The sequence below is a fragment of the Macrobrachium nipponense genome, chromosome 24 (genome assembly GCF_015104395.2).
Source record: "Macrobrachium nipponense isolate FS-2020 chromosome 24, ASM1510439v2, whole genome shotgun sequence".
Classification (NCBI taxonomy): domain Eukaryota; kingdom Metazoa; phylum Arthropoda; class Malacostraca; order Decapoda; family Palaemonidae; genus Macrobrachium; species Macrobrachium nipponense.
This window is the reverse complement of record NC_061091.1, coordinates 63,306,304-63,313,541: the sequence shown is the minus strand read 5'-3', so window position 1 is coordinate 63,313,541 and position 7,238 is coordinate 63,306,304. Positions and strand designations below refer to the sequence as shown.

Here is a 7,238-nt window from a genome sequence, read left to right as displayed (position 1 = left end):
TCTGGAGGAGAACCCTTCGTGCTTGGAGAACCTCCTGACAGTCTCCAGGCATGAAGATGAAGCATGTGGAGCCTCTGATGGAACCGATGAAAATGGGTTGTTTGAGAAGATCTGGTCTCTTCTGGCAGGCGAATGGGGGGTTCCACCAGTGCTTCCAGAAGGTCGGGAAAACCACTCCTTCTGTGGCCAGAAGGGGGCGATCAAGGTGAGATCCAGACGCTTGGTTGCCCTCACTTTGTTGAGGACTGACCTCACCAGAGAGAACGGAGGAAAAGCATAGGCTTGAAGTCCCTCCAGTCCTGCAAAAGAGAGTCTGTCCCGGCACTCTGAGGAGTCTGGTAAGGGGCGAAGAATATCTGGCACCGAAAATTCAGTGGGGTGGCAAACAGATCGACTGTGACAGGCCATTTCTTCCTGAGGCTGTCGAAGACTTCCTGGCAAAGTGTCCACACTCCGACCCTTGAACTTCGTTCGGTCTCGACAAGGCGTCTGCTAAGACGTTTGTGATGGCCCAGGATAAACTGAGGGACCAACGTAATCCCCCCTGTCTTCTGCCCAACACAGGAATTGATCGGGCTTCTTGAGTGAGAAGATCCGACTGTGTGCCGCCTTGGTTTCTCAAGTACGAGACTGCTGTGTGTGTTCGACAAAGATCGCGACAACCGACTCCAACAGTTGTTCCTGAAATGAAAGAAGGCCTAGGTACACTGCCCTCAGTTCCCTCCAATTTTATTGACATGCTCCTCTCCTCCTCTAACCAAAGGCCCGAAGCGGCTTCGGAGCCCAGGTGTGCGCCCCAACTTGATCCGAGGCGTCTGACCAAAACATTAGGTCCGGAGGAAACCGAAAGAAGAGATGTCCCTGACTTGAGGCGGTGAACTTGCATCCACAACGGAGATCCTTCTGACATTGTGGAGAAGAGGCGACTATCGTGTCCTCGGACACGAAATCCCATGACTGGCGAAGTGTCGACTGAAGGGACCTCATTCTGAGACGACCTCCGGGAACCAGTTGGATGAGGATGACAAATGGCCAGGAGAGACCTCCAAAGAGAAACTGGCTGCGTTACGGAGGACAAAAAAATTCTTCGATCAGACTCAGAAGCTTGTCTATCCGTTTCTGAGCGGGAGAAACCCTCAAAATCTGGGAATTCAAAAAACAATCCCCAGATAAGTCATGATCTGGCAAGGGATTAGATTGGACTTGTCGAAGTTGACACGAATGCCCAACTCGACACAAAGAGACAGAACTATCTCCCTCGACCGGAGACATTTCTCTAGAGATTCGGCCTGGACTAGCCAATCGTCCAGATACGAAGCATCCTTACGTTAACTGATGCAGAATAGCTGAAACAGGAGCCATCACCCGAGAAAAGACCTGTGGAGCAGTGGTGAGGCCGAAACAAAGGGTCTTAGACAGGAAAAAACTCCCGAGTCCATGAAAAACCGAAGGTAAGGTCTGCTTCTTGGATGGATGGGGATTTGCAGATAAGCATCCTGCAGATCGATGGAAATCATCCAGTCCCCCCACTCCTGACGGATGAAAGAACAGTCTGGACCGTCTCCATCCTGAACTTGGACTTTAGAATGAACTTGTTCAAACCGAAAGATCTATGATGGGGCGCCAGGCACCCGAGGCCTTTAGAACTACAAACATCCGAGAGTAAAAACCCGGGAGAAGGACGAGTTCGCTCTATGGCATCCTTCTCCAAGAGGGCCGAAAGCTCCTTCTCCAAGGCTTGACCCCTGATTGAGTGAGGGGAATAAACTGCTGAACTCGAGAGACGATTGGAAAGTGGAGGTCTGGAAACAAAGGGATCTCGTAACCTTCCTTCAGGACCTCCACCACCCAAGCATCCACCGCTCTCCCCTGCCAAGCTGACCAATGGCGGGAGAGACAAGCTCCTACTGCGGTCTCCAGGGCGAGGTGATGACTCCTACTTCCGAAAATTCTTACGCAGAGACAAGGAAGAAGAAGAAGAAGAAGAAGAAGGTCCTCCTGGAGGTTGAGCTCTTTCTCTGCCCTTAGAGCCACGCCAAGAACCTCTCCCGCGTTTTCAAAGGGTGAGCACCAGAGGATGAAGAAGAGGCACCAGCAAGCTGAGATGTACTCTGGAAAAAAGAGCCAGAAGGAGGTTGTTGGGCTGGAGCAGAAGGTACAGATCTGGTCCTAAACTTACGCTTACTCCTTGAAGGAACGGGAGGAAGACCAGCGGAAAAAGCTCTTGATAAGGCCCAGTGAGCTTGGGAAGAGGCATCACCTTGAGTTCCTTCAAAACCTCAGAAAGCACAGAAAATATCGAAAAGAAAATCGCCAAAAGGAGAAGAGGACAACAGACGGGTTCTCTGAATCTCCGATACAGAGGAGTGTAACTGCCAAACAAATACAGGTTACGCCTTAGAGAAACAAGAAAGCCTGCAAATTGAAGCAGCAAGCTCGTTCTGATGTACAGAAGCGATTTGAAATGGATGAGCAGAATTTCTCAAAAAGAGGAGCATCAGGTAGGAAACAAACCCGGAGGGTCCGTGATTTTTTTATACATTAAAAGCCCTCGAGGACCCACATATTGAAGGATTGAGCTTCTTGTAAGGAGCTCATAACAGCCTCCATAGCAATAAAATCTTCAATTGAGACAGAGACCGAAGCCTTAGAAGGCAAGGGTTGACTTGAAAGTCGGACAAAAATCAGGATTTTGGCTTGGGGGGTCAAGAGAATGAAGAATCATCCGCCACCTGGTAAACTCCTCTCCGGTGTCGTATTAAGAGAAGAGAGCTTCCTCTTCCCTTCCCCGATCACCTTCGAAAGTTTAGCGGCAACGTCCGCCCTCACTCTCGCGAACCTCTGGGCAAGGGAAAACGTAAAAATTCCCGTGACCGGGAGGACCGTCAAGAAAAATCCCTTCTGTAATACAACGAGGCGGAGGCTGCTTCTGCTCTTTAGGCCTCGCCTGAGGAAGAAAACTCAAAATTAAATCAAAAAGTTTCTTGAATTCTACATCATGACATCCATTCGAGGAAACATCAATATCACACGAATCCGCGTCATCATCATCATCAGATCCTAACTTAGAAAACTTCCTCTGAAGTAAAATCCTGACGACTAGCTACTTAGGTCTGGACACTAATATCCCTCCCCCCTTCTCCTAAATAAGCGCCCTTTGGCACTGTTACAGGACTAACAGGGGGACACGTTGGGTAAAGATTCGTTAGGCACCTGCCCAGACCGGATCCCCCCTAGGCCTTCGCCACGACGGGGTTCACAAGCCGGGGTAATCGTCGCACCGTTACCCATGGTGCTGTCGACAGGTACCTGACGAGGAGCTGAAAATGAATCTAAAAGTGTGTTAGACATTCTAGTAAAGGCTTCTTGAAAATTCTCTGACAGATTGTTAAACTTAGCAGAAATATCTCTATCTAGACTAAGCTGTAATTTCTTAAAATTCTGTTTCCAGGTAGTTTCCATTGCCAAAATCTTCGAATCTACATCAGAAATAACTTCACTAATTACCGGTTGTACAGGGGGCAAAGCATCAATTAATTCGGAGTCGGAGTCGTACGATACCGAAAACCGAAGAGCCAGAATCATGAGCGCCCAAGTCAAAGAATTCGTTAGATACAGTTCTAGCAATCTATTTCTTTTTCTCCTTAACCGATCTTTTACGCGCAAGATTGTTTGGCGTTTCATATAAGCAGTCATATCCTCGTCAGACCAGGCTTACATACGTCACAACGAGAAGTCAAGTCACAAACCTGTCCACGACAAGAGCTACAAATGTCATGTGGTTCATACTCCCTGCTACTCATCCTTGTCCCACAAACCGGGCAGTTCCTGATGTTGCTGGCAGAAGGAAGCACCGTAATTTCTTGGTAATCCATTGTAAAATTGGACAGGTCAGTAGTTCCGGGTCGTGCAAAAGTTCGTAATTTAAGATAAGAACCACTACAGAAATCAAAGTTAATTCACTATTTCGTGATGTAATGCGTGAGTGGTAATTCATATCAAGTCTCATTTAACAAATAATGAAAGCTTTAAAGGCACAAAAATGTTAAGGAAATTTATAAAGAGCGCCGTGATGTAAACAACACGGGCGCTCGTTAACAACTGATTTGAGGGAAGGTTTTTCGTATCTGTCAACGACAGTGTTGCCAACTGGCGGACAGAATAGGAGGTAACAGGGTTGCCAATGTGGTAAATTTTGGTGCGGTTTTTGGGGATTTAGGGCTAGATAAATTATATTAAGGTAATGTTTATTAATCTTTATAGTTCGAGACTCCTTCTCTCGCCCCCTCTTCTTCCGAATTCCTTCTCCACCTTGTGGAGAATCGGCCTGAAAAAACGAGAGGATCTTCATCCCGTTCTCTCTCTACTGGTGACAAACTCCTACTAGAAGGGGCTCATAGAGTGAACCGACTCTCTCTCACGTCTAAAAGAAGGTCTCGCGTCTGCTTGACTTCTCCGTGCCTGAACAGCTCCTCGCGCTTGGCTGGCGCCTCGCGCTTGTCTTGCGCCTCCGCGCTTTGGCCTGGCGCTTCACGCTTGGCTGGAGCGTGTAGCCTGGCTGGCATCTCGCGCCTGGCTGACGTCTCGCGCTTGTCTGGCGCCTCACGCAACTCCTCGCGCCTGGCTGGCGCCTCGCGCCTGGCTGAATCCTCGCACTTGGCTGGCGCCTCGCGCTTGGCTGGAGCCTCGCGCTTGGCTGAATCTCACGCTAAACTGGCGCCTCGCGCCTGGCTGGCGCCTCAGGCCTGAGCGTATCCTGATCTCGAGCAACTCGCTCGGATAGATCCTGACGTTTGTACGACTCTTCGTGCCTGGAAGACGTCCCATGTCTGGCGGACAGCTTCACGTCTGGCTGGAGAAAGAAGACGAGACTTCTTAATAGGAAGTCTAGCGTCCTTCTTGCGAGGGGATCCCTTGAAAGAACTCCAACCAAAGAGGCAATTCTGCTCTTGAACTGCAAGCAAAATCCTCTTGGAAGCCACCCCAGCGTCCTCTTCAATAGAATAAGCAGGAGAACTCGAAGGAGTGCAATCATCAAATACAGCTCTAGAGGCGTCGAAACCAGCTTAGCCTTCTTGATAGAAGAAGGAGCTTCCTCCGAGAAGCGCTCCGGGCTCGAGTCGAACGCGCGCTCTTTCCAATGCCTTTTCAGTGGCCTAGAAAGATCCGAGTCCTTCCACCCTCGTTTAGGTGAAGGAGAACCGGACGACAAGAAACAATCTCGTAGGACGCTTCTATTTGAGCGGTCCGTGAGCAGACTGAACGAAACAGAACCTGCTGAAGGGACGCCTGGACCGTTGGGGACTTCCCCACCAACCTCCGTACGGACTTTCGACTTTCCTACTCCTCTGGGTAGTGAGTTTGGAAGAGGTCTAGGCCTGGGAGCATCGCAGGGACGGTCAGACGCCCCTCCACAACACTGGGAACACTCACTTCACTTTGTAATTCACAATCACTAGCCTTACCTTGCATGGCCGCCATCTTTGTCTTAATTTTACGAAGAGTAGCCTTCAGATTGGCGATTTCAGAAGCCGAACTCCGAATGCAAAGCCTGTGTGGATTCAAGATACATAGGGAGAATCATATTCAATAACAAAAGGAGAGTTAGACTCAGAAAAAAGGCTCAATAGGCCTTGTACTCACACTCTTTTGTGCAGCCCGTCTAATCCTATCCCTCTCTAACTTCTTCAAGTAAGAAGTTAGAGTCTTCCATTCATTAGCATCCAACTTTTCACACTCAATACAGGTGTTAGCCAAAGAACAGCCAAACCCCCTACATTTACGACATACAGTGTGAGGATCAACCGAAGCCTTCGGTATCCTCACCTTGCAGCCTACATTCACACACACTCTCACACTAACACTTGAATCAGACATTCTATTAGAAAAATCAAAAGCAAGTCCAAATCCAGTCCACAGTAGCGAATTGCAAAAACAACGATCCAGTACGTCACCAAGAAATCCAATAAAGATCATCAATAAAGTCTTGAAAAGCAAATTCCAGTCAGGAGGTAGTAACAACAATGTTGATACCACCGGCGACAGAGAAAATATGATAGAAAACGGGAATGGTTCCTAGTCCTGCCGCCCAGGGCAGGCAGGTAGATCACCTGACCTACCGGTAGCGAGTGGCGCGAAATTTGAATTTCTGTCGGGGACGACGGAGTCTTAGCTATGTATATATCTGACAGGTAAGTTCATTGTATGAAATTGATATTTTCATTGTTTACAATGCTTGACCTAAAACAGGCAGCGGCTTATCAGTTGCTCATCTGATGATGTCATAGGAAAACTACCTATAAAAAAACTAAACACACTTTTTCAATATAACAGCATCAACAGAGAAAAGTTTCTTTATGTGAACATGAGTAAACACATCTACTCTGAAAAACATACAAAAAAGGCATCCTCCTTATATAAAAAAAAAAACAAAGAGACAAACACTAATCATCACATACTAAAAATAAGACGCAGTTTCCAAAAGGATCAAACTGTTCCCAGGAGAAAAGTAACTGTGCATATGTAAATTCTCCAGTCCAATATATCAATAGAGACAATAAACTGCACAAACTAAGCAAAGACTGGCCCTAACACAACAAAGGATCATGACATTGGCTCTAATACTTCCTGTACATAATCAAACATCCTCCTAAAGCACAACTACTCAAGTTACTCCTCACTGGCTTCAATTACTATTTTCAACAAGGTTGGGAAGAAGGCTATGTTTTAACCTGTCTTTAAGTACACCTGTATGTATTAGCAGGATATGCAAAAAAAAAAAATATATATAAATACATATATATATATATATAAACAAATAAAATGAAAAAAAAAAATGAGGTAAAGGGCCTAGAGGAATCTTGGCTGACATGATCACTGAGCAATCTTTCGGTAACTGGTGGTTAAGGGAGTAAATAGGGAAATATACCCTTACTCTCCTAATGTCATCAGGCACCCCGCCCTTGTTCTTTGGCTGCCATCTAAGGTAAGCATCATGCTTTCTCTGTTTGCTAGACCTGCTGTTGTTTTACAACTTTGAGTATTTGGCTGGTTGAAATACTTTGTTTTTGCTTAGATGTTTTCTTTTTACTGAAAGTGAAAATAGAGAAAAATAAGTACTGAGGCATTGCAAAGGAATAGTGTCGTTGTGTGAGCTAATGTCTTCTTGTAATATTGACCCAAAAAATATTCTACATGTAGGGAAATGGCTTACTTCCATCTCTCCCCCTGCAAGTAGT

At 46.8% G+C, this 7,238-nt stretch overlaps 1 protein-coding gene across 1 annotated transcript in view; it reads left to right on the top strand.

Moving 5' to 3' along the window:
* LOC135205679 (glucocorticoid-induced transcript 1 protein-like) overlaps positions 1-7,238 on the top strand; it is a 379,652-nt gene that overhangs the window by 877 nt on the left and 371,537 nt on the right. The window lies entirely within an intron of this gene.